The following is a 27,463-nucleotide window of genomic DNA, read 5'->3' as shown; positions in this document are numbered from 1 at the left end:
CCTGTAATCCCAACACTTTGGGAGGCTGCAGCAGGCGGATCACCTGAGGTTGGGAGTTCGAGACCAACCTGACGAATATAGGAAATCTCGTCTCCAATAAAAATACAAAATCAGCCTGGTGTGGTGGCGCATGCCTGTGATCCCAGCTACAGGGGAGGCTGAGGCAGGAGAATCACTTGAACCTGGGAGGCAGAGGTTGCAGTGAGCCAAGATCACGCCATTGCACTTCAGCCTGGGCAACCAGAGTGAAACTCCATCTAAAAAAAAAAAAAAAAAGACTACAATTCTAGCTCCTGCCTCTGCTTCCAGGCCTTCCCAGTCCTGGCCTCCACCATAAATGCTATCTGAACTACTCTGGCTGACTTCAAGTTTCTCCTGAATCTGGTCCTATGTACCCTGTGTTTTTCCCACCAGTCCCTAAATCTTCCGTGACATCTATGTGCTTCACTGTGGCTTTTGCACGATGCTCAGTCCTCCCTCTGGGACTTTGCTGGTGGCCTACCCCACACCTAGCAAGCCTCCGTTCTGCCATCTATACCCTAAGCACCTTGCTAAACACTAAGACAGCATTGCAAACTTTTTCTTTTTTTGATAGGGATTAAAGGTAACTAACATTTAAAAACCAAGTTTAGTTTAAAAGATTTTCATCATCTCTTGCAAGGGTGGAAGATTTGGCTACACTGGGCATTCCCTCCTATATGACATCTATTGGAGAGAGATGAACAATGGCTGCTTTCTTAAAGAGGGTCTGTGCTCTCTGGCTCACCATAGTCCCCATCACGCAGACAGCACATATGTGGACAACGGCCCCATTTACTCATTTATGTTACCTACCTAGCTTCTTATATATTTTAGTTGTGAACTTAATCGACTCCCTAAGATCTAATTTAAGGCCATTTCCTCGAGAAAGTGGATCCTGACAGTGTTTTAGTTGTCTCCCTGAGGGAGTAGAGGATGTTAATTATCAACATGAATGTCCTAATTTACTGGAGTTTACTAGTTACCCATGGCTTTGTGGCATCTGGAGGTTCATGACTGGCATCCAAACAACACTCTATGTCCCCAGCCCATGCAATCAGCTAGGATGTTCCACACAAGAGAAAGGTTGTATCAGATGCCCTTTAACATGCTTGCCAACTTAGCTTAATATGGTTCTGTGAGCATCTCCCCTACCCATTTTCTTTCTTTATTTTTTTAAGAGACAGGGTCTTCCTCTGTCACCCAGGCTGGAGTGCAGTAGTGCAAACATAGCTCACTGCAGCCTCAAACTCCTGGGCTCAAGCACTCCTCCCACCAAACCTCCCAAGTAGCTAGGACTATAGGTGTGCACCACCACACCTAGCTAATTTTTAATGTTTTTTTGTTTTGTTTTGTTTTGCTTTTTCAGTTAGAGACAAGGTCTCACTATGTTGCCCAGGCTGGCCTCAAGCTTCTGGCTTCAAGGGATTCTCTCACCTTAGCCTCCCAAAGTGCTGGGATTACAGGTGTAAAACTACCGTGCCCAGACTCATTTTCTCCTTATCGCACATCCATGACAAGGCTGAGCATGGTCTCATTAGCTGAAAATGGATAGGACAGACAGTGAACAGACAGGGGCTATAATTCAACCAATGGAAGGGGTTGGGGAAGATGCTGGAGATGACAGAAATGCTTAGATCCAGTTCTGGGTTACAAGAGAAAGTCAGACTTTCCCAGGAACTCTGGGAAGTACGGAGAGATTCATGCGATGAGCTCAGCACAGGACACCAGAGTGTCCTGGCATCAGCAGCATGAGAGCAAAGTATGAGCCTCGACAGCAGGAATCATGGCAGGGCAAGCATTTAGAAAGTTCATTCTGCTCTTTGACCAAGTATTGGTTAAAAGGAAAGCAGTTGAAACTGTAACCAAAGGAGGCATATGCTTCCAGAAATATCTCATGAAAAAATATTGCAAGCAACAGAAGTAGCTGTTGGATCGGGCTCTAAAGTGAAGGTTGAAGAGATTCAAACAGTTAGCATGAAAGTTGGTGATAAAGTTCTTCTCCAACTTTGGTGCCAGAATATGCAGTGAAAGTTGGAGACAAAGTTCTTCTCCCAGAAGATGCAGGCACCAAAGTAGTGTTAGGTGACAGGAATTATTTCTTATTTAGAGATGGTGACATTCTTGGGAAGTATGTAGACTAAAATAGATCACTATTGAAATCAACATGAGCTCGTGCATTCCACTGAAGCTCTGAAATCTTTCATCATGTAAATAATTTTCATGCCTCCCTTTTATAATAAATGAATTATATCTAAACAAAAAACAAACAAACAAACAAAATAAAAAAAAAAAAAACTATACCAATAGTCCATGATGCATGGCAATGAAGATGATTCCAAAACAGAGGAAGGTGGGCAAGGATGCAGGCATTGGGCCAAGGTTCAGGTACAACTGTTTCATCCCTGGGATCAAAAATGGATGAGTAAGGCAAAGTAGGTCCTCATTTGATTGACAGCACCCAATATATTATCATGGCAGAAATCTAGGTGAGAAGAACAGGCAAGACTCCCACTGATTAAAGTTTAATGTGCCCCAATCATGTTGCCAAGCACTATTGACAAAGTTGTGACTACTCCGTTTTATAGATGAGAAGACTAAGGCCCAGAGGACATTAAACAGCACCTCAGAACTGGATCCAAGAGTTGAACCAGCTCTGTGTCTGATTCCAGTGTCTTTCTCTAAATGCTTTGAGTTGGAAGAAATTGGGTTTGAATTTGGACTTAGGGAATGCAGCCCTGAGATAGAAATTTAATGGCTGAATAATGCGCATGTGCTGTTTTACCCACTCAAAGCTCATTCATCTTTTTCTCCATTTTTAGCCCACATACTTCAGGTAGAACTCCATCAGCAACTCCAGATGGTGGAAAACATGATGTAGCCTAGCTAGAATATTTCACTGCCCTGGCCACAGAATAATTCATTTCAGAATGAGCACATGACCTAAATCAGTTCAACTAGGGTGAATCTTGACCTTTATAGGAGCCACTAGGAGAAAACAAAAACAAAAATGAAAAAAGCAAGCTTCTTTTCCCTTTTCCCTATGGAACTTGAATAGGAGAATTTGAAGATACAGTTGCTGGTTCCATCTTGCCATCATGAGATTCTATCTGGTCAGAGAATGAAGTCAACACAGATATCTGAGCCCTGAGATTAATAAAGAAAAAGAAACTGATAAACGAAGCCTGATGACATCATGTGAGCCCCTGAGTCAAACTACACTTAGAGATGGAATAACTTATCCTTTTCATATTCCTGAATTAAGAAACTCCCAGCCACTTAGACTAGTTTGGTTAGGTTTTGCGTCACTTCCAATAAAAGTCCTACATTAATTCTGGACAAACAGTAAAGTCAAAAGTAGGCCAAGTTCCACAATTTCTGGCCAGGATTCTTAAATCTACCCCCCTCCTGATCATAATTGTTCCTGGTGCTCATGTGTAGCCAAGATGGTGGTGGGGGTCAAGGAGAGTTTGAAGAAAGAAGAAATGTGGAGACTTGGAACTTGGTAATCCTGGCTATTCTCTGCCATGACTAACACTGCACTGTAAGCCAGGACCACGCCATTCAGCAATAAGTATATGCTGCATAATGAGCAATCTCCTGTTAAAGGAAGACAACGTATTTTCCACAGTCATGCTCAACTAATTTATTAGTGCTTTTTGAGATGGCAAAGAGGCATCTGGCTAAAGTAGTCTGTGGAAATGATTTAATTAGATTGGAAGAAAGATAAGAAGAACTTTGACAAGTTTCTACATCAAACGCTGTTCAAAACACTGCATCACCATAGGGTTGGGATGTGTGTGCATTTTGCCATGAATTTCCTCAGAAACTGGTAATAGAGAAGAAATAAACAAGCCCTTTAGAAGATGGGAACTTGTAATAAGTGAGATTCTTCAAAGATCAAAGACAGCATTTGTCTTACTAAACATCTTTATAACATACTGAAGATTTACTGTAAAGTAAAAATCCTCAATATGTGGATAGCAGTGAATTCTTCCAGTTAGTGAGAAGCCAGAGGAATTGGAATCCCCAGCCAATCAGTAATTAATGACTGAGGAGTTAATTACAAAATCCCAGCCAATCAATCGCAGGGTGGTACTTGAAATGTTGTGGGCATTTCTAGACCAAAGAAAACTAGAAATTGCTGCTTTATGCCTCAGTATGGTGTCTGGGAGAACACCGAACACACATGAGGTGCTCAATCATTATAAAAGTTTTTATACCAGATTTCAGATGACCTTGGCTATCTCCCACCTGAATGGGTGATTGCAGAACTATGCTGAGAAACAGTCCCAGTCCCTGTCACAGCTAAGTGTCAGTGCAAAGATTTATGAGTAATGTCTGCTATGGAAAAACAAGCAGAGGGCAATGAAAAGATGACGAGTATCTGAAGACTGTAAAATGTTGAGCTGTTGGATAGCAGGAAGCAAGGAAGTCAGACAGCAGTGTACTTCAGCAACTCAGTGGCCACCAGCAAGTCCCTGGAGCAAGGGAGTAAGACGAGCTGGTGTAGAGTTGAAGTTAATCTGGTGGCAAAGCTTTCAATGAATGTATCCTTGCTGTTCATCCTACTTTACCAGCTGTGGACATCCCAAAGACTCCAGTAAAAGGACAACATCGGTCAAGCTCGAACGACTGCACCTGCTTCCTGGGGCTCCTGAGTCCTCTCATGTCTTAGGAAGCTTGAGCAGTCATCTAATCTTTCTTCGGGGCAGGGCTGGGTTTCTCTGATTTAACCATAAGGAAACTTCTAATGCACAGACTCAGGGTTCTGACAACAATCAAAACAATCACAAGTAAAAATAATAGTAATAGGCCCGGCGCGGTGGCTCATGCCTGTAATCCCAGCACTTTGGGAGGCCAAGGTGGGCGGATCACGAGGTCAGGAGTTTCAGACCAGCCTGGCCAACATAGTGAAACCCTGTCTCTACTAAAAATACAAAAACATTAGCTGGGCGTGGTAGCAGGCGCCTGTAACCCCAGCTACTTGGGAGGCTGAGGTAAGAGAATTGCTTGAACCCAGGAGGCGGAGGTTGCAGCGAGCCAAGATTGTGCCACTGCATGCCAGCCTGGGCGACAGTGCAAGACTCTGTCTCAAAAAAATAAAAATAAAATAATAATAGTAATAATAATACTAGAGCATTTGAAAGACATTAAAATGTGTTCACCTTCCTGGAATAACTCATTTAATCCTGTCAAAATCCCAGTGAGGTATCATGATCATGATCTTCAGAGATCAGGCTAAGAGGGTTTCTGTGTTCTGCCTGCTTCACACGGTCAGAGGAGGATGGAGATGGAAACTGGCAATTAGTCATGCTGTTCAATCAATGAATTAATGAATGACGTGGTTAATTTGGGTTTTCTCACCCAAGTTTTCATGCCATGCCTATTTTTCCAGTATAGGTAGCTAAGGGACCCTCTCCGTTCTACTTTATTTCATTCTTAGGCATAAAAGATAATGTTTTGTGAAAATGGTTTTGCCTTTTCTGGCTTGGTGATTTTCTGTAAGCAAATCAGATATCACATTCTGTGATCAATATTCAAGAAAAAGAGAGAGGAGGGGAGGGAAGAAGAGAGAGAAGGGGGACAATGGGAGGGAAAGAAAGGAGGAAGGAAAAAACAGCCCAAATACAGCCCCACCTCATTTGCCATCCTGAACCCCTGGACCTGCCACTCTGACAAGGCCTCTCCCTTGCCTCCACTCTGCCATGGCCTTTTCCCAGGTCCCAGGTTCTGCCTATGTCTTATTCTTTGAACCTGAGGCTTAGGATCGCTTCTTTGGGTTTCTCTGCTTGATCACAACTTGAACTCATCTTTTGAATCACATTCTTTCCACCTCCCTTGGCAAGGTATGACCCTCAGGCCTCCCACCTCAGTCCAAGGCTTCAAAGCCAGAACCCACCTTCCTCCCAGCTCCCAGGTTGGAACTGGGACAATGAATGGGGCCAGGAAAATCATCGTCCCTTGAGAGTCACTTATTTGAACTGATCGTCAGGACACCAGGAGCCAATTCAGCAGTTCCGCTTCTAGGACCTCACCCATTCCCTTTCCCTCTCTACGTCTGTTTCCCTATCTGCACCAGAAAGAGATTGAGTCAGGTGTTCTGATGGTGCCTCTAAAGCCAAGATTCCAGAATATCTGCTTCCCTGTGGAACAAAGTAGAGGCAAAGGATACAACAGAATCAATTTCTAGCCGAGTAGATTCGCCTCTGCCCTGGGGAGCGAGAGGGTGCAGCGGAAATTCAGCAATTCTTTAGCACTGGCCCAAGACATGATGGGCAGGGAAGAATCCTGTAATCAAGAGGCAGGAGAGAGCACAATCCATTAAGACCTTTTAGCCACAGCCTCCACAGAGCTGTTCACCTCCTGCTGTGCCTGTGAGCCACGTCACCCCCAGCGTTCTCAGCGAAGGAGCTCTCTCCTGCTGGCCTCTTTAGCTCACTCGGGTTGCTGCCCTGCCCTAAAGCCCACATTTAAGTCACCCAAAAAGACTGCAGGAAGAAATGCAATCTAAAAATATTAACATCCCTTTGGGACCTGATTTCTTTTTCTTCTTTTGACAAATGGAAAATCCCCAGGGGTTGTTCTGAGCTGATGCCCAGATACTGTGCAAATAACAGCCCATGGTGCAGCCCCTGGCTCAGTCCCTTTCTCCAACAGATGAGGAAATTAAATTTCAGAAAGGTTTGGTCACTTGCTAGGAATCACACAGCCACAATTACCTAGCTCAGAGAACATGTATAATGCAAAGCTCTAATGGGGCTGTTTTCCTTGCAACAACTTGTGTTGCCTCCCGGTTGGCACCATTCAATCTGACTACTCCATCAGGACCTGATTAAATCTCAGAGCAGACTTCTCAGACTGCCATCAAACTGGATTTTAATTCTCTCTCACGTTTTCTGAGTAGGACTGTGGCCTTCTACCCTGGCCCCAGTGAGATGTTTTCTGAAACTCCTGTAATACACTTCACAGTAAGATGGAGGCTTTACCTAGCCCAGACCTGTATCTCTCTTCTTCACACAGACAGATGCAGGTTTAGCTCTACCTGCATGACCACCACAAAGGCAAGGAAAAGGAATGCTTGGCAAGAAATGCACTAGCTCACTTCTTTATTTATCCTTTGAGACAGAGCCTCACGTTGTTGCCAGGCTGCAGTGCAGTGGAGCTATCTCGGCTCACTGCAACCTCCACCTCCCAGGTTCAAGCAATTCTCCTGCCTCAGCCTCCTGAGTAGCTAGGACTACACATGCAAGCCACCACACTCAGCTAATTTTTGTATTTTTAGTAGAGACGGAGTTTCACCATGTTGGCCAGGATGGTCTTGATCTCTTGACCTCATGATCTGCCCACCTCGGCCTCCCAAAGTGCTGAGATTACAGGCATGAGCCACCACACCCAACCTGCACCAGCTTTTAGAGTGATACATGTCACTTCTTCCTACATGTCTTTGGTCAAAACAAGTCATATGGCCACACCTGAGTGTCAGCATGTGGGGATAATCCTACCATGTGCCCTGGGCAAGAGAACCAAGTACCTGTGAAAGACCCTACCTTTGGCCACAGAAAGGTGTTTGCTCTCCTCTTTAGCAGAGAGTCTTGGATAAGCTTAGATAAGTTACCCAACCTCCCTGAGCCTTAGTTTTCCCACCTATCAAGTGCGGGTTGAGTACCCCTTATCCAAAATGCTTGTGACCAGAAGTGTTTCTGATTTTGGACATTTTCAAATTTTGGAATATTTCCTTCATGTACTTACTGGCTGAGCAACCTAAATCCGAAAATCCAAAATCCAAAAATGCTCCAATGAGCACTTCCTTTGAGCATCACGTTGACACTCAGAGTTCCAGTTGTGGGGGCATTTGGGATTTTGAATTTGGGGATTTGGAATGCTCAACCTGGACCAATTTTACAAGGTCACAGTGAAGATTAAATATGAAAATATAATGTGAACTACTCCACAAAGTATACCTATCCAATTATAAATATGTATAAAATTTATTATAATAATAATGATACAGATGTTGAACTTGTCATTGCTAGGATATTTACATAACAGAGAATGCTGAGCTGAGGATAGGTTGATCTGCATTGTCCTGAAAAATTTTTAAAAACAACAGATAAATAAACACCTATGTGTCATGGTTCATTATTGTGGGAAACACAATGATGTCCCTCGTGATTTTTTAGGAGGTTGGGAGCAGGGCAGTGGCAGGGAGAAACTCTGTCTACTGTGTAAGAGGCCGCTAATAGCACCCACCAGTGTGCACACATTAGGTAAAGATCAGTCAGAAACATCCACCTCACACTACAGGAAAGAGCACTGTTTAAAAACACAGGTTTGCTGCCTTGCAATGGCTCTCAGAGCACTTCTGTGCCCTCCGCTCCTGACTATGGATTGGTGGAACCCAGAGCCACAATCCCAAGCCTCAGCTCAGAGACTCTCTTGAAACTTTGGACTCTGATGGGGTAATTACCACCAAAATAATGACCTGGTGCTGACGCACTCCAGTTGTCTGGACGGGGGGAGAGGACAAAGACGACTAAGATGACGCATTTCCGGGTTCTTCATCACCAACTTACCCGCGCGCGGGAAAATGCAGCCCACGCCCGGGAAAAATACAAACTAACTGCGCAGGCGCAACATGGTGTCCAATCAAGGAAACCAAAACTTACCTGGCCCCACCTACAAAACGCCCCCAACACGCCCGTGTCCCGCCTATTGCCCTCCCACTCCCAAGCCTTAAACAAAAAAGCCGCTCCCGGCAGGCGCGCGGCGCGAACTTCCTCGCCCCCTCCTCATATGCGAACCTAGAAACCTGGCCCAAAATCGCCGGAGCAACTTCCTCGGCCTCCACCGCCGGAAACCGGTAAACTTCGCCCTTTCTTCCTTCACATTGGCTAGCTAATAAAGTTTCTTTTTTACCTCGCCTACTTGCCTTTTCTCTGGCGCCTGCTCTGGTGGTCGCATAAAACAAATCACCAGTACCCAGTTCTTTTTTTTTTTTTTTTTTTTTTTTTTTTTTTTTTTTTGAGACGGAGTCTCGCTCTGTCACCCGGCTGGAGTGCAGTGGCCGGATCTTAGCTCACTGCAAGCTCCGCCTCCCGGGTTCACGCCATTCTCCTGCCTCAGCCTCCCGAGTAGCTGGGACTACAGGCGCCCGCCACCTCGCCCAGCTAGTTTTTTGTATTTTTTTAGTAGAGACGGGGTTTCACCGGGTTAGCCAGGATGGTCTCGATCTCCTGACCTCGTGATCCACCCGTCTCGGCCTCCCAAAGTGCTGGGATTACAGGCTTGAGCCACCGCGCCCGGCCTCTTATCTTCCCATTTCATTCTGCTGAAGACAGCAATTCTTCTTGCACCAATGGTTTTCTGACCAATAGTTCTCAAAAGCTTCCAACCTGGTCTACTGGCCACTGGTTCTGACAGTGAACCACTTACTTCCCCGGCCCCTTGATAGAAATTGAGAAGGATTCATGGGAAACAGATGTATAGCTCTTGCCTTGTTAGGTAAACTGAGTCAATTGGGAGGGGAAGTTCATTTGAATGGAGGAGAGTTGGCTTCCTTGTGAAAAACAAGGAATCTTAATGCATTCTTCTCTCTCTCTCTCTCTCTCTATTTCTCTCTCTCTTTCTCATGCAAATGAGGATACATTATGATGTAAATCAAGCTGGTCAAGTATGGTGGTGTGTTTATACCCTGAGGAGATGGTTATCAAATGCCCAGTGAGCCTGAAGCATGTCGACAGACAAGCCAGGTCATTGAGAACCCTTGGTCCAAACTGCAAAGCTTCACTGCCCAAATGAATCAAATCCATCAGGGGGTTAGCACACCACTTCTTTCTGGTCAATGTATATTCAGCCAAGGTGAGCTACAATATATCAGCATATTATTCATCCCAAAAACACTTAAGAGGAGAGGAAAGAAAGTAGAGCTTCCATATGCACCCACATGCAATGGTTCTACAGAGTAGAAGGCATTTAGTCAGGGGATAGGGACTGGAGGTTTACTGGATTTGAGGACTTTAAAATAAGAAGTCTGAGGATTATCATGTGGGAAACTTTTCTTCAAAACTAAGGGTTGGTGGGTGTCGCTAGCTTTAGCTAGATTAGTGAGTAACATCCAGAGCTATGCTACCGCCATAATTCCAGCAGCAGGTGCATGTGATGTCTTCCCTGATAGCCCCTGGGCCCACCAAGTCATTGTGCCCCTCAGTTCCCAGCCACCATGACCCAAAAAGAGTGTCAGAATTTCCCCTACTAGTGCCCAGATTTTCCTAATTATGATCATTGCTTGAGTTCCTGCTGTGAGCTAGGCAAAGTAAAGTACTTTACAAATATCATCTCCTTTATCCTCCTAACTGAAAACTGAACCTCATAAAGGCTATATCACTTAGCCACAGCCACACATCTTCTCAATGCCAGAGTTGAGGTTTGGGGCTGAGCCAGTCGAACTTCAAATCCTGTGCCTTCCTCTCTGACCTCAGCAGGCTGCCTCCCTGCTGAGAGCCCTGACCCTCTCTCATGAATGATTCACATTAAAGAGCAATTTGGGATGACAGAAAAAAAAAAAAAACTCATCAAATTTAAGAAAAGATAATGGTGCCGAGATCCGGCCACTGCACTCCAGCCTGGGCGACAGAGCGAGACTCTGCCTCAAAAAAAAAAAAAAAAAAAAAGAAAAGATAATGGTGATCTGGCAGTGCTGGGTAACTCTGAATTTAATGTCATAAGAACAAAATAGAACAATCAGATCTAATTTTTGTCAGTTCCCCATAGAGCATCTAGTCCAGCGCTTGGAAATGCCCATGACTTCAGAGGCCAGTAAAGAGACAGCAAGGAGTCAAGATTCTCTGCTGAAGAGAAACGAAAATACCTTTCTGTGGTCAAAGGTAGGTAAAGAGCAATCGGAAACATCCATCTCACACTAGAGAAAAGAGCACTGTCTAAACACACAGCTTTGCTGCCTTGCGATGGCTCCCAGAACGCCTCTGTGCCCCCTGATCCTGACTATGAGTTGGTGGAACCCAGAGCCACAATCCCACTCCTCAGCTCAGAGACTCTCTTGAACCTTTGGACTCTGATGGGGTAATTACCACCAAAACAATGACCTGGTGCTGACCCACCTGACCCACTCCAGCACCCAGTTCTTATCTTCCCATTTCATTTTGCTGAGTGAATGATGCAAGCCATTCCTCTTGCACCAATTGTTTTCTGACCAATAGTTCTCAAAAGCTTCCAACCTGGTCTACTGGCCACTGGTTCTAACACTGAACCAGCTACTTCCCTGGCCCCTTGATGGAAATTGAGAAGGATTCATAGGAAACAGATGTTTAGCTCTTGCCTTGTTAGGTAAACTGAGTTAATTGGGAGGGGAAGTTAATTTGAATGGAGGAGAGTTGGCTTCCTTATGAAAAACAAGGAATCTTAATGCATTATTTTTCTTCTTCTCTCTCTCTCTCTTTCTCATGGAAGTGAGGATACATTATGACGCAAATCCAGCCGGTCAGGTATGGTGTTGTGTTTATACCCTGAGGAGATACCCTTCACAAATATTTGCTTCTCTTGCCCAGGGCACCTGGTAGGATTGTCTCCATCTACTAAATCTCAGGCACGGCCATGTGACCTGCTTTGACAAATGACATGTAGGAGGAAGTGATGTTTGTCACTCTAAGAGCAGGTGCATTTCCTGCGGAGCTTTCCTTTTCCTTGTCTTTGTGGTGGTAGAAGTCTGTGTTATAAGGGAGACTGCCCCGGCATAGATCCCTGAATGCCTCTGTGGAGTAGTGCACTTCTGCTGTCACATGATAGATATGTTTTATGAGTGAGAAATTATTTAAAATTATGGAGATTTTGTGGCGTTTGTTACTGCAACCGCCACAAAATGGTGGTATTGTTACACTTGCACAAGACATCCATAGTAAATAGTAATACAAGTAATGAATAAATAAGAAAATAAATACTAGACTCTGTTGTATTATATATATATACATATATATGCACATATATATGTGTATATATATGTAAATCGCATATACATGTTAGAGTCTGTTTTGAAGTTTCCAGGCAAGTTAATTGGGTCCAGAGTGGTGAATATTTGACCAGTGTCGTGCACAGGGACATACATGAAAGTCCCAAACCAAAAATCAAGATCTCCTTGTCCCCAGATGATCAGAACCACACTTCCTGAAGCCTTAAATTGGGTCTTCCTGAGAAAGAACAATCCCCTTCATTCTGAACTTCATTCTGAAATTCTCCATCAGGATGTTATAAACATCATCATAGGATCTGCTTTTTTTCCTGAGACCTTATTGTTTAAATCTTCTGGATGTCGCTGTTTATTTTTCTCTGTGTGATGTTTTTAGGACATTGGAGGTGCATGCTAAATAATAATTGCAGCAAGTATTAACATTAATTAGTTTTTCCAAGTGCTGTGATAAGCATTCAAAATGACTTATCTCACTTACTTCTTGTAAATTTGGAGACCCTAGACTTCCACCTGCTCTCACAGATCATTATAGAAAGACCACATAGTCATCGTGGATTGTTGAGGGGAGCATCTTATGTATCAGGATTTACATGCAGATGGCAGAGCTGAAAGGGTCTCGGGAGAATATCTTTTACAGCTGGGAACTCTGAAGTTTAGACAGAGGAGGGGGCTTGCCTAAGGTAACACAGCAACCTAGAGACCCAGGACTGACACTAGGTGTCCTGTCCTGCGGTTCACTTCACTTTTTCCAATAAACTTCATGGAATTGTCTGAAGACAGCTAGCAACATATGTTACGTAAGATGAACAGTGTTAAAGAAGCTAGACAAAGCAGACATTTAGTAAATCGGAAGTCCCCACCTTAAACCAGGAATAATCTGCAGAGATGAAGGTCCCCACGTGAGAGCAAAGAAGCACAGAGAGCAAAAAGGAGCACAGAAATATATCCCAGCTCAGAGTCAAAGGAGCATGAGACCTGCTGAGGACAGCTGGGGACAAAGCCCTTGGCTCCCTTAAGATTCTCTGATACGAGGCAGATTCCTAGGAGAAAAGACAACATCTTCATTTAACATGTATACATGGGAGTCAGGCATGGTATCTCATGCCTGTAATCCCAGCACTTTGGGAGGCTGAGGCAGGCGGATCACTTGAGGTCAAGAGTTCAAGACCTGGCCAACATGGTGAAACCCCGTCTCTACTAAAAATACAAAAATTAGCCGGGTGGGGTGGTGGGGAGCTCTTGTAATCCCAGCTACTCAGGAGGCTGAGGCAGGAGAATCACTCGAACCCAGGAGGCAGAGGTTGCAGTGAGCCGAAATTGTGGCACTGCACTCCAGCCTGGGTGACAGAATGAGACTCTGTTGCAAAGGAAAATAATAATAATTAAAAAGTAATAAGAATAACTTTTTTACGTTGGAGTATTCAGAATGAAAACTCAAAGATACAGAAGAAGTTGTCCATTTTCATGCTTAGATTCAACAAAGGGTAGACAACCGAGTGGAAATAGGATTGGACATAAAGGGTCCAATGGACATAAAGGGTCCAATGGAATGCCAATAGACTGAGTGGGGACAGGCAGCAAGGCCTCTCTGTCTAGATTTTTCTTGGCCTCTCTGAGCAGTGTTCCTTCCTTGTGAGTATGGGACACGACCCTCTCTGGAATGGGAGTCTCATGATCTATAGTCAATGATTTCTTTATGGCCAGTACTTTACCCAGCAGGTTGGAATAATATTTTTAGAGTTCCTGGCTGACTTTAGGAAAGAGGGGTTCCAGTTTCTATGAACTGCCTTGGGGAGGAGGGCGGAAGGAAGGGAAGGAGGGAGGGAGGAAAAGAGGGAGGAAGGGAGGGAGGGAGGGAGGAAGGAAAGAAAGAGAGAGATGGGAGGGAAATTGAATGGAAAGAAAGGGAGAGAGGGAAAAGAAAGAGAGAAAGAAAGTACGTGGGGTGGGGAGGAAGGAGGGAGAACAGAAAACAGAGAGGGAGGCAATAAAAGAGATTAGAGAAAGACCAAAAGAGAGGGAGGGAAGATGAGAGGAGGGAGGAGGAGGGAGAGTGAGTGGGGCCCTCCACAGCTGCATGAAATCCTTGCGGTGAACCCAGGTTCTTGACCAGAGAGACTGGAGCTCTGGTCTCTCTGTGTGATCTTTGACATATTTAATATCTTTAAGCCAGTTTCCCCCTGGGTAAATAAACACAATAATATTGACCTCTCAGGGTCTGTTGTGAAGATTAAAAGGGACACCTTGTGAAAAAAAAAATTATTAGTTTCACTTGCCCTGTGAAGGTGGGCTTCCTGGAATCCTGCTCATGTTTATCAGGAAAGCTTGTGGGAGGAGGCTGTGTTATCTGTGTGTAGACAGCCCTGAAATCTGCACATGGCTCTGGTAGTTGTCAGTCTCTGCTTGAGGTTTGCAGGGTAATTAAAGGCACAGTAGGCAGGTGTCATTAACTTGTTAACCTAAAGTTTTCACCCCACTCCCCACCCCCACAGGAAGGGAGATTGCAAATGCGTTTGGAGGAACCAAGTCTGACTTAGAGAGTTTCCTTTCAATTATTTTCCCTGGAGCCTTGCACATTTGTTGGGCTCGTTATTAAAACTCAGGGTCTGCATTGTATTCATCCACCACACCTCTCTGGATGAACACAGTGGGTGCCAGTCTCCTTAAACTCAATGCTGCCTAAAGGAGATCCCTGACCTCCTGTCCACGTGGTTCCCTCCATTCCAGCTCCGGGATGCAGACAGTGTTTAACATTTCCAGCTAAATTGTTCAAGTTATGCAATTAGGCCTTCTGAGAAGCTCTATTTTTCACATGCTTCTGGTGGCCATCAAAGCAAGGATTCTCTGAATGGCACTTTTGAAATTCGGAATGTAAGGCTGACAGTAATAACACTGGACACATGCCTTCACACAATTGGCAGTGCCTGCATACACCTCAGCTCATTTATCACCAGGGCAATATGGGTGGGGTATGGCTTTGTCCGCTGGATGCATAAGAATGCTGAGGCTCAAGAAGCTCAAATCGCTCAGCAGAGGGTGCCTGGTTAGTGAGTGGTATGGAAGGAGTCACATGCGAGTCTTTGACCACTTAGCTGGGACCCCGTCTGTCTTAACCCACATGGTAGCTGCAGTACTTTCCACAGTGCCTGGCATATGAAATGTGCTCAGTAACTATTTATCATTCACTGTTTGCTTCTGGAAAAAACAATAATTCATGCCATTATGTAATTCATACCTAAGAGTGTGTGGACATTTCCAATCCTGCTTACAGACTGAAAACAAAGGCCTATCTAATCCTACTAATTCATCTCAGCTTATGGGATGATTTCAGGGTATGAGGACTGTGACATGGTAAAAAATATATATATATATATACACACACACACACACACACACACACATTCTTCCTCTTCCCTGCCATACGACTCCTAAAATTCTTAGGATCTCCAAAGTGATGTCTTTATGTATGTTAATGAGAGGACTGGTGGCTGGCAGTCCCTAGGTAGCTTCAGGATGGGGCTGGTTACTGGAAAGACCAAAGCAGGACTGGAGGGTTGAACTTTCAGCCCCGCTTCCCAATCTTCAGCAGGGAGACGGCAGAAGATTAAGTTGATCACCAAGGGACAATTATGCCTATATAATACAGCCTCCTTAAAAACCCAAAGGGCAGGGTTCAGGGGCTCATGGACAGCTGGACACGTGGAAGCTCCTGGAGGACGGTACACCCAGGGAGGGCATGGAAGCTCCTCACTCCTTCCCACATGCTTTGCCCTGAGCACCTCTTCGTCGGTATCCTTTCTAACATCCTTTATAACAAACCAGTAAACCTAAGTATTCCCCTGAGTTCTGTGAGCTGCTCCTGCAAATAATCAGACTTAAAGGAGGGCGTTGTGAGAATCCCAATTTATAGACAACCAGTTAGAGGCACAGGTAAAATGACCTGGGGCTTGAGCTCAGCCTCAAGCTGTGGAATCGGACGCTATCTCTAGGTCGAGGGTGTCAGAATGGAATTGGTGGCCGTGCAGTTGGTGTCCACTGCAGCACTGATTGCTTGCTTGGTGTGTGGGGGACAACCCACATATAGGGTCACAGACCTCTTGTGGGTTGATCGTTGTGATGTGAAAGCAGAGGAAAAACTGTGTTTTTCCACTCAAGGACACACACACACACACACACACACACACAGGCACGCATTCCCCCCCCCGCCCCCACCCGGCAACCAGTACACATGCGCACGGGCACATCTCCTCACAGCTACATCATTCTCCCAATGACTTCCCAGCAGGTCCACCACTTTCCTCGCCACTCACCTTGCCTTCACCCACAGCAGCCTTCTAGCTTTTCATCCCACCTTCCTAATATGTGTCATTACTTATAGGACTTATTGTATTTTTTTTTCAATATTTTCTTTAACTCACTTTTTAAACACATGACTACCTTTAGAAAATAAGGAAATAATAGATAATAATTATTATGTCAATATCACAAGCAGAAGCCCAGAATCATTTGCCATAGATAAAAGGCAATCATAAAAATTAAATAAGATGAAAACAAAACAGTAGTCTCCAATTTCAGCTAGATAATCATTATTTCTCAAGGCTTTTTATCTCTGTTTTTTCTCAATAGGGGACATTAACAAAGGGCAGAGAGGTATGAGAGACGTAGTATGATCAACTAACACATTCTCCTTAAAGAATTGCAAGAAAAATGGAAAGAGAATGACTTTCTTCCTGCGAGATTCAATGTTTTGTTTTGTTTTGTTTTTAATTTTTTAGACAGGGTCTCACTCCATCACCCAGGCTGGAGTGTGGTGATGTGAACATAGCTCACTATAGCCTTGAACTCTTGGGCTCAAGCGATCCTCCCACCTCAGCTTCCCAAATAGCTGAAACTACAGGTATGCACCACCACACCTGGCTAATATTTTTTTAAATTTTTAATAGAGATGGAGGTCTCACTGTGTTGCCCAGGCTGGTCTCAAACTCCCGGGATCCTCTCAAGGCCTGGGATCCTCTCAAGGCCTAGGATCCTCTCACCTGGGCCTCCCAAATCGCTAGGATTCCAGGCATGAACCACTGCACCAAGCTGGGATTCGATGTTGTCGAATGCTGTGTCCTAGTACCACTTAAAACTGTGTCACACACACAACCACACACATATTCAGTGTTGCATGTTCCATGCAGGTAAATGGTGGCCTAGAGGAAGAATTACGTCCCAACTCCTTTAAGTAACATTCCAAGAGTTGTGCTATATGGTCGACAATCTATCCTTTTTCATGTTGCCACCTGGGCCTGCCATTGGTTCTAGACTATTACAGACTGAATTGCTTCCTCCCTAACATTCATGTGTTGAAGTTTGTTCCTACATTCATTTGTTGTGATTGTATTTGGAGACATGGCCTTTAAAGTGGTAATTAAGTTCAAATGAGGTCATTAGGCTATGCCCAAATTCAATCTGAACAGTGTCCTTACAGAAGAGGAAATGAAGACACAGACACCCAAAGGGAAGAGGATGGAAAGACACAAGGATAAAGCAGCGATGTAACAGCCTAGAGAAAGTTCTCAGGAAATGCCAGCCCTGCCAACACCTTGATCTTGGACTTCCAGGCTCTGTGGCGCTGCCACTGCTCAGGTGGTTGCCTCACACCTGGTTGGAGCAGGAGTCATGCCTCTCCTCAAGCAATGCTCTGAGTGCCCTCATCACCAGACGTTTTCAAACCATGCACAAAAGTAGTAATTTCCACTTTTGCCCAAATCCTGCAGCCTGTTCCGCCACTCATGGTCCATTATCATCGCCTTCTACCTTTGGCTTCTCATCATGAACTTCTTCAGTCCAAGGTCCAGATCTTACTCATATAATAGGAGTTCAGCAAATGAATCTTTGATAAGATTGAATTAAGTACAAGGAATTAAAATGAACTGACTGGAAACTGAAGGAAATGAGTAATAGCTGAGAAAACAGGGCTTTGGAGACGAGATCCCGGCTTGCATTCTGTCTCTTTCATTTGCCAGCTGTGTGACCTGGGTGACTTCTTAAGCACTCTGGGCTCTCTCATCTTCTCACCTGGAAAGCAGGGTTAATAACAGCATCCTTCAAGGCTGTTTTAAGGATTAAACTAGATAAGGGAGACTTCCTGGGCAAGACACTAACTGCCAAATGACTACCTTCCCTTTCCACCAACTTCCCACTGGAATATTCATGAACATATACACACACCAATAAATGAAAGGTTGCTGCAGTCTTGGGAATAAAATAGTACTGATCGAAATCTTCTGGGCCCTCAAGGAATTTTCACTAACCAAAGGAACAATCTCTGATGCAGAAAAATAAGGCCAGGCACTTCTGCTACAACTTCTGACCTACAGGGGCTTAGAGATGAGAACCCTGTGTCAGCCAGAGGCAGGAAGGCTTCTCCATCATGCAAGAACTCTGTTAGGAGGTGCTCATGGCAACTTAGTCCTCCATTGCCCTAATTACCCAATGAGTACTTCCTACGCTTATGCAGGACTACAGTGCCCAGTGGTGGAACATAGCAATCACATGCATTCTCTTAAGCAGGAAAGCACAGAAACAGGTAAATCAAGGCAGCTACAGCTTTTTACTCTTTTTTTTTCTTTTGCAAGAAAGGAATGAAGAGGAAACATATTGTACTAGTTAACAGCACAGACTTCAGCACCAGTTTGCTTACATTTAAATTTTGACTTAGACACTTACTAGTTGTGCGACGTTGGATGAATTAGAGTGACTCATTTCTTCATCTGTCAAATGGGAATACTAAGAGTACTAATCTCAGAGGGTTACTGTGCAGATTAAATGAATGTAAAAGGCTTTGGAATAGTGCCTAGCACCCCAGTTAGTATTGCATAATGTTTACACACATACACACACACACACACACACACATATATATATTTCTCAACATGAAGCTGAGATAGGAAATTCCTCCTGAGTCTTAAAGAGCCACACTGGCTAAACATCTTCCAAGATGCCAAAAATCTGGTTCAGAGTGGTGAATCTCACTGATGTAAGAGAGAGGTTCTAACAGCAATCAGAAGTGAAGTGAAGGGTCCATAAGTAAATAAAAAAGGGAAATAAAGATGAATCTACAAACACTAACATAGACAAACAGCAGAACTGAGTAAAACTTTTTCCTGCGCTGGGTACCGTGGCTCATGCCTGGAATCCTAGCACTTTGGGAGACCGAGACAGGTGGACCACCTGAGGTCAGGAGTTCGAGACCAGCCTGGCCAACATGGTGAAACCCTGTCTCTACTAAAAATACAAAAACTAGTTGGGTGTGGTGGTGAGCGCCTGTAATCCCAGCTACTCAGGAGGCTGAGGCAGGAGAATCGCGTGAACCTGTGAGGCGGAGGTTGCAGTGAGCGGAGATCATGCCGTTGCACTCCAGCCTGGGCAACAGAGTGAGACTCTGTCTCACAAAATAATAATTAATAATAATTCCTGTCCTTACATGAGGAAATATAAGCACAGCCAAAACTTGTGCAGCAAGAAAGAAGGCTACAGAAATTGTAAAACACAGGTAGAATATGCCTATGGAGAAGATACTATAGGCAACAAGGGTAATTTTTTGAAAGTGAATGTTTTATGGTCTCCATAAAGTTTCAAAAATGTAATTTTGATGTAATATAAAATAAAGCTGAAATGATAAAAAAAGACTGAAATGAATAAATAGTTGTTTGTGGTAAGCTAGATTGTGTAGAAAACAGAAATAAAATAAAGAGTTAAAATATGCATTAAATGTGGTCAAGGAAAAGGTCAGCTTCAACGCATGAAAATATAACCCATGTGAGAGAAAACTTGAGATGTCATAAAAGTATAGGAAAACAGCAAAGAAGATGAAAATGTTAAGAGAGATGGAAAATTCATGAAGAACAGTTGTCCTTAAAAAAAGGTGTCGGACATACCAAAATAACCATCAAAGGCTTAGGAAGAGTGAGTAGTGAACAAGATAGACATGGTGCCTACATTAGCAGAGCTCGGAATCTAATGTGGAGAATCCTGGGAATCAGGTAAAATCCAGCAGTGTGGACAGTCTACACTGGTGAGCCTGCTCATTTTCCGCCTTCTTATATACTGTGAGTTCTAGCGCTACATTCAACTAAATTAGTATTTCCCAAACCGACTCCCAAGGGATAATGTTTTCAATATGTTCTGGCTCTTCTGGGTAAAAGCAGTTCTTTTGTCAAATAAGTACAGGCAAGAATATATTAAATTAAACTAAAGAAGAATTCTTTACTCCAGAACGTTAATGCTAAGATGCATTATGAATTCAAAAGACAGTGATATCATGCTGCCTTTTTAAATTCAGAAAGGGTAGAGGTCAATTTTTTTCTCATACTTTTCCCCATGATGCTACCCCCTGCCTTTCTTTTTCATCTCTTGTAACAGCTACTGACATCTCTCAGACACAGCTGAGAAATGCCACGGTAGACCCTGAGCAAGCAAATGCCAGGATCGTAATATGTCAGGCTCTCTAGATGTGTTCTTAGTGCTACACCCACAGCCTTTAGAGCAGGTTGATATACAAATTACACAGTCGCATGGGCTCTCAGTGTCTTGTGCAGAATCATGGTTGCACAGACGACTGTCAGTCTCCCAGGAGAGCGTTGAGATTTGTAGACTGGTCAGCAATCAATCCTGTCCTGGGTCTTAAGTGTCTCAGTTTACCTTCCTTGCCACTCTGGTGCCGGAGACCACAGGACATGATAAAGCTCTGGGTCCCAGCTTCCATCAGATGGTATCCTTTAATGGGACATGGATGATTGACAATGTGGTCCTACAACATCACATCTGCCTGAGTAAGCAGCCTGCTTCCTACCAGAATCCAAGCATCATCCTAACCCAGAAATGCCCCCTGCCTGGCCGCATCCAGTGGACTAGACTCCTGGAATGTTGAAATGCATGTGTATCCCTAGCTTGCCCATCCCTAATCTAGATCCCTCCTATTTTTTTAACTTACATGTACCATGTTATTCATAAGAGACATAATAAAGGAAAGGGAGGAAGAGCCAGATGAAAAGATGCATGGGACAAGGTCTGGAAAGGACCCAAGTGCAGGAACTTCCATCTCCATGCAGTTGGGGTGCATGATCCTGGCACTCAGATGTGTTCACCAACCCAGAAGCTATGCCAACATTCATAGTTCGGGGATATTTGTAAAGCCTTCATCACATAGGAAATATCAATTATTATTTCCACTACCAGCCCCTCTCCCCTCTCCAGAGAATGGGGGTGTGAGGCTGAAAGCTCCACGGCTTCCCCCTTTTCCTCCCCTTCTCTCTTCCTGCGCAGTGGTCCCTTGGCTACTCCTTGAAGCTCTTGCAGAATCAAGTAACAGCTCTGATGAAAGATTTGTCAGTGGAGAAATCAGACTCACCAGAGGTACAAACATGAAACCTAAAGCCACCGCTGGGTTTCTTTATCCACACAACGCAGTGAACCCACTATTCCAAAATCGAGCAGAAAATTATGAGACCAGACTGCCTGGGTTGGGATTCCAGCGACACCACTTACCAGCTGTGTGATTTGTGGCTATTTGTCAGACTTCTCTGTGCCTCAATTTTTTATTCTGCAAAATATGGCTAGTAATGATTCATGGAGGATCCTAGCTGAAGACAGTGAAACTGGTTAAGAGGTTTTTGCATTCATCCAGATAAATGCTAGTAAGGGCCTGGGCTGAGGTAGTGGCAGGGAGGATGAAGACGGGGAAGCAGAATTTGAAAGTTATTTGGGAGGATTAATGGCACAATTTGGGGACTAATTAATCATGGAAGGTGGGGGTGCAAGAAGGGGAGGGGTTTTCAATTTTTTACTAGCATAGCTGAGTGAATGTAGATGCTATTAACCAAGTCAGTTCACAAGGGAAGATTGTAATTGCCACGCAAGTTGCAGAGAGGCTCCGTGGTAATGATTACTTATCTCTTTTCCTTCTCATCATTACACTGTGGTTACAGTTCTTACATGAGGAAGCTGTGTTTGATGCCTGACATCTGGGACCTCACTTAATCCCCACTAGAACGTCATGATGTGAATGTCTTCCTATTATTCCTATAATGTAACAGAGTCACTGAGCCTCAGAGAGGTAAAGCAACTTGCCCCAGATCACACAGCAGCTAGGCTGGGATTTCAACTCAACAAGAGTGGCTTCTCCATGCTATTAGCCTTCCAGTATTCAACACCGTCTTCAGATAACTCTACCAGAGCGGTATGACAGATTTCATCATCCGTGCAATCCTCCTGCATGAAAGGGTTCAGATTCTTCTACACAATTTTTATTTGAAACCCTCCATGAATAGATTGTAGAATTTGTCCTAGCTATTGTAAAGTTGCTTTGCCATAGCGTGCACTTGTCACAGCTGCTTTACAAATCTCTGTGGGTGCATTATGCTTGCACAGTGCGGTTTCCATGTCTAATTATAATGTTGAAAGCTACTACATGCACAGGTAGGTAGGTATACAGATATTGAGAACATACAGCAATACCATTTTAACATAAAAGTGCTTGCGCTTTAGAAGAAGAATAGCAACTTTTTAACTCTTGGGTACTATTTGTTTTGCTGATAGCTGAGTGAAATTGGGGGGGTGTTAGAAAGCTGTGAATAATGTTTAATATTAATATTATAGGTTACCTGGGAAAAGGGATTTAAGTGTAAAATGATACTGCCAAAATCCAGCAAAAGGCTGAAAGTTCAAACCACTCTGAATATTGATTTGACTCAATTGTGCAATTTAAAACATTCCTATTTCCCAGGAGAAGAGTCATTCCTGAGGAAAATTGTGAAAACGGAATGTAAAAAGGAAAGAGAAGAAAAAGTCACACTGCAGATCTACACTGAACAGTTTGCTTTCATCTTTTGGGAAATTTATTTCCATCTCCCAAAAAAGAGAACTGCAAATAATGATTCTCCTGATGTAACCATCCCAGTTGGATCATGTTAAAAAGCTTTTAGGAGGAAAGCAGTAAGTAAATTCAACTGTTCAGATGCATTTGGATGTAATCCTAAAGCGGTAGCCCGGGTAATCGCCAAGTCATCAACAACTAAAAGGATTGTGACTATAAGATGCGGACAACAGAGAAATAATGGATGTTAAAGAGGTCGGGAAACAGAAATGATTGCATTCAACCGCCACGTAGCTTTAAAGCTGATGACAGGAGAATGGACGCTCCGTTTTACAACAACTGAAATACACACACACACACACACACACACACACACAGAGAGAGATGCCAGCATCAGTTTTATTATGTAGGTGGTTAAACAGTCACTTTCTTTTTCAATGTTTTGAAATAGACAAGGACTTTGATCTTTGACTAATTTCAGAGTTAAAGTGGAGGGATAGCTTGCTTTCTTCTCTGTCAACATTCAGTCTGGGAGGGTTTGATGCTGGGGTGTGAAAGGTTTCAGAACCCTGGAGGCAGGATGCTGGAACATAAGGCAGGCGGGGGACACAGAATGTCTATCTGTGATCTTAAAGGATTTTTGAATAACAGCCAGTTCTGCTTCTTCAGCCAAGCTTTTGCTGCTTGCCAGGAACAATTATGCTTCAGTAGATCAGTGATTCTTCCAGTGTGGTCCATAAGGTCTGCTACCTACATCATAATGACCTGCATTATAATGCAGACTCCCAGGCCCAGACCCACTGAAGCAGACTCTCAAGATTGGGCAAGGATTCTTAAGCCATTGTCCATGGAGAATGACCATGATGCTTAATGTGATCAGAGATCATGCTTTGACTGGGACAGTCTTAAATTGCAGACTTGTTAAAGTATTATGATAGAAACTCTTGGGTGCTATTGGCTCAGAGTCCAATATTGCAGTCCATGGGCCCAATGTGGCCGTCATTTGTTTTTGTGAATAAGGTTTTATTGAAACACAACCACGCTCATTTATTTTTTTCTATGTCTCGACAGCCACGTTGAATAGTTGCCACAGAGACTTCATGACCTGCAAAATCTAAAATATTTACTATCTGGCCTTTCACAGAAAAAGTTTCCTTACTTCTGATGTAGACCAATGGCTCCCATTGTTTCAGTGCATCAGAATCACCTACAGGCTTTGGGGGTTTTCTTTCGTTTGTTTGTTTTTTAATGTTACTTCTGCAGACCCATCCCCTGAGATTCTGAATCGATTGGCCTAGAGTAGGGCTGGAATAAAGGAATCTTTTAAAATGATGTTTATGTAATTCTATTTTGAAAATTTATTATTTATTATTATTATTATTTTTATTTTTAAAGACATAGCCTCACTCTATTGCCCAAGCTGGAGTGCAGGGCATGATCGTAGCTCACTGCAGCCTTGACTCCTGGGCTCAATCGATCCTCCCACCTCAGCCTCCAGAGCAGCTGGAACCACAGGCATGCACCACCACACTTGGCTGATTTTTTAAAAATGCTTTTATAGAGACGAGGTCTCACTATGTTGCCCAGACTGCTCTAAAACCCCTGGTCTCAAGTGATCCTCCCACCTCAGCCTCCCAAAATAGTGGGATTATAGGCATGAATCACCGTGCCTAGCCTGTTTCGGTGCTTCCAGCGTGTAGCCAGGATGAAGACCACGGCTGTGAAGGAGAAGCACTAGCTTCATAAGCTCACCTCCCCTGAGCTGAGTGTGCTCAGTGTACTTGGACAGCCTAGGTAGTTTGTATCTCAGCTGCTTATCTTTAAAACAGAGATACCAGTAGTGACCATGTTGGGTGAGGTAATATGAAAATTAGGGACAGTGTATGTATACCTCTTAAGGCAGTGCTTAGCATACAGTAAGTATAAATAAATGGTGACGATGATGAAGATGACAGTGACAACTATGTTAAGGGTAATACTTATGACTTCCATAATGCAACTGAATAAACATTGATTAAGCACCAGCTGTGTGTCCTGGAAGTGGGAACCTGAGGTAAATGTGATGAACACCCCACAAGTGTTCATAGTCAAGTAAGACAAACAGAGACACAGAAAGATACTGACAGCAGGCCGAACGCGGTGGCTCACGCCTGTAATCCCTGCACTTTGGGAGGCTGAGGCGGGTGGATCACCTGAGGTCAAGGGTTCGAGACCAGCCTGGCCAATGTGATGAAACCCCATCTCTACTAAAAATACAAAAAATTAGCTGGGCGTGTTGGCATGCGCCTGTAATCCCAGTTACTCAGGAAGCTGAGGCAGGAGAATCGCTTGAACACAGGAAGCAGAGGTTGCAGTGAGCAGAGATCACGCCACTGCACTCCAGTCTGGGCAACAAGAGACAAGAGTAAAACTCCGTCTCAAAAAAAAAAGAAAAAGAAAGATACTGACAGCAATAGGAAAGAAAAATGAGCCTCCAAATATGGACAGACAAGTCAAAGAGGGAGAGAATCTAATTTCCGGTAAATAGACACAAACATGTTCAACTTCAGTAATAATCAGAGAAATTAAAACTAAAACTTCAATGAGACATTTTTCTCCCAGTAAATATGCAGACAGTAAAAACACTGGAAACATTCTGCTTTCATGGAAGTGTTGTTTCTGCAGGCTTTTTATAGGGCAAATTGGTAGATTAAAATCTGTACTCTTCAGATCCTCTGTTTCCCATTTAGGTATCTAGTCTACAGAAATACATCTGCACTAAGAGACTAATATAAGAACATTCACTGAGATGTTGTTGCAATGATAAAAAACCACATAAATATCCATAAGATGGAGAATGGCTAACTAAATCACCATGCAATTCTATGTAATTCAATGCTGAAGTTTTTTGAAATGGAGAATATATATAGGTATAAAATGTCCATGAGTTGAATTGAACTCATGGACATAGAGAGTAGAAGGATGGTTACCAGGGGATGGGAAGGGTAGTGGAAGGGTGTGGGGAGGTAGAGATGGTTAATGAGTACAAAAAAATGGAAAGAATGAATAAGACCTACTATTTTATAGAATGACAGGGTGACTCTAGTCAATAACGACACAGTTGTATGTTTCAAAATAACTAAAGTAGTGTAATTGGATTGTTTGTAACACAAAGGATAAATGATTGAGGGAATGGATACCCCACTCTCCATGATGTGGTTATTACACACTGCATGCTGGTATCAAAACATCTTGTGCACACCATAAATATATACACCTACTATGCACCCACAACAAATAAAAATAACATAAAATGGACAGCTGTCCTAAGTATTTCACGGAGAAGCTGCAAATCCTAATAGAAAAATGTAACAACACATAGATAAAAAAGCACACATACACACACTCAAAATAAAACTTTACATTTTTATTTCTATATATGTAAATAAATTCCCAGGCAAGATCACTTCTGGCAAGAAAAGATAGAGTTAGAGTGTAATGGACATCTTCACTTTACTTATGCTTAATAATGTGAATGTATTCATGTACTTCTTGTATACATTTTTTAAAAGAAAAGAAACAGGACAGTAATTTAATAGGGTGCACATTGTTATAGAAGTGTATGTAAAATATGACGGCAGCACCCAAAAGAAGGTGCAGAATTCTGCTGTGGTGAGATGGACAAAAAGCGATGTCAAATGGAGATAAGGTAAAAGGTGTTGCCTTATCACTGATGTCACCGAGATCAGGCAATGCTGAGCTAGACCTTGAAGGAAGAACCACTGGAGAAGTGGATGCTGTCATCCTAGGTAGAGAGGGACCATGAGCAGAGGCTCAAGGGCGTGGGCATGCAGGCATTCATTTACTCAACATTTGGGAAATGCCTACTCTGAGTTCAGGACCCTTCTATGTGCTTGCAGTACAGACGTGAGGGCTATAGGCTCAGGTGCCCTTGTGATTTTATTCTAGTCTGTCTAGATAGACAGTATACAAATCAGCAAGTAAAATGCACAGTGTGATGACAAGTGTTATTGGGGACAATAATGCAGGGAAGGTGGAAAGAATATGCTGCTTGGGAATAGGGTTCTCCTTCTTTAGTTGAGTCAGAGAAGGCATCATGAGTGGAGAGCTGAAGGAGCTGAGAACTCACTACAGGGACAATTGGGGAAGAGCATTCCAGGCACTGGGATGGCAGATCCAGAGGCTGTACTTCACTTAGCTGAGGGACAGTGAGGAGGACCATGTGGATAGAGCAGAGGAAGCCAGAGGAGAGTGGCAGGAGACGGGTTAGAGAGTGAGTGGGGCTGGGACACATCCATATCATGTAAGGCTTTGGGAAATACACGAAGGACTTTGACTCTTCTGAGAGATAGGGGGAGTCACTGGAGGCTTCTGACCAGGGAAGTGGCCTGATTTGTTATATGCTTAGAAAGATCCCTCTGGCTACTCTGCTGAGAAAAGACCCTAGAGGCAAGACTGGAAGCACTGGGGAAATTGAACATGTGGGAGGCAGGCCACTAGATCTGAGAAAACAGCATGTCAGTATCATGTGGACCACTCTTATGCCTTTTCTTTAAGTAGCAGCACCCTAATTCCCTTTGATAGATCCATCTAGCACGTTT

At 43.6% G+C, this 27,463-nt stretch overlaps 1 protein-coding gene, 1 long non-coding RNA gene and 1 pseudogene across 2 annotated transcripts in view; 2 read left to right on the top strand and 1 right to left on the bottom strand.

Moving 5' to 3' along the window:
* HS3ST4 (heparan sulfate-glucosamine 3-sulfotransferase 4) overlaps positions 1 to 27,463 on the bottom strand; it is a 444,956-nt gene that overhangs the window by 74,058 nt on the left and 343,435 nt on the right. The gene's annotated exons all lie outside the window — the stretch shown is intronic.
* LOC140711662 (10 kDa heat shock protein, mitochondrial-like) lies at positions 1,639 to 2,214 on the top strand (annotated as a pseudogene).
* The window catches only part of LOC140711663 (uncharacterized), a 58,982-nt gene continuing 39,674 nt past the window's right edge, over positions 8,156 to 27,463 (top strand). Inside the window, exons 1-3 of the long non-coding RNA XR_012092932.1 lie at positions 8,156 to 8,881; positions 10,782 to 10,904; positions 11,488 to 11,522. This is a non-coding gene — a long non-coding RNA (uncharacterized lncRNA). The remainder of the gene's footprint in view (positions 8,882 to 10,781; positions 10,905 to 11,487; positions 11,523 to 27,463) is intronic.

Source organism: Chlorocebus sabaeus, chromosome 5, assembly GCF_047675955.1.
Source record: "Chlorocebus sabaeus isolate Y175 chromosome 5, mChlSab1.0.hap1, whole genome shotgun sequence".
NCBI classification, from domain to species: domain Eukaryota; kingdom Metazoa; phylum Chordata; class Mammalia; order Primates; family Cercopithecidae; genus Chlorocebus; species Chlorocebus sabaeus.
This window is presented reverse-complemented; position numbering and strand designations above follow the sequence as displayed.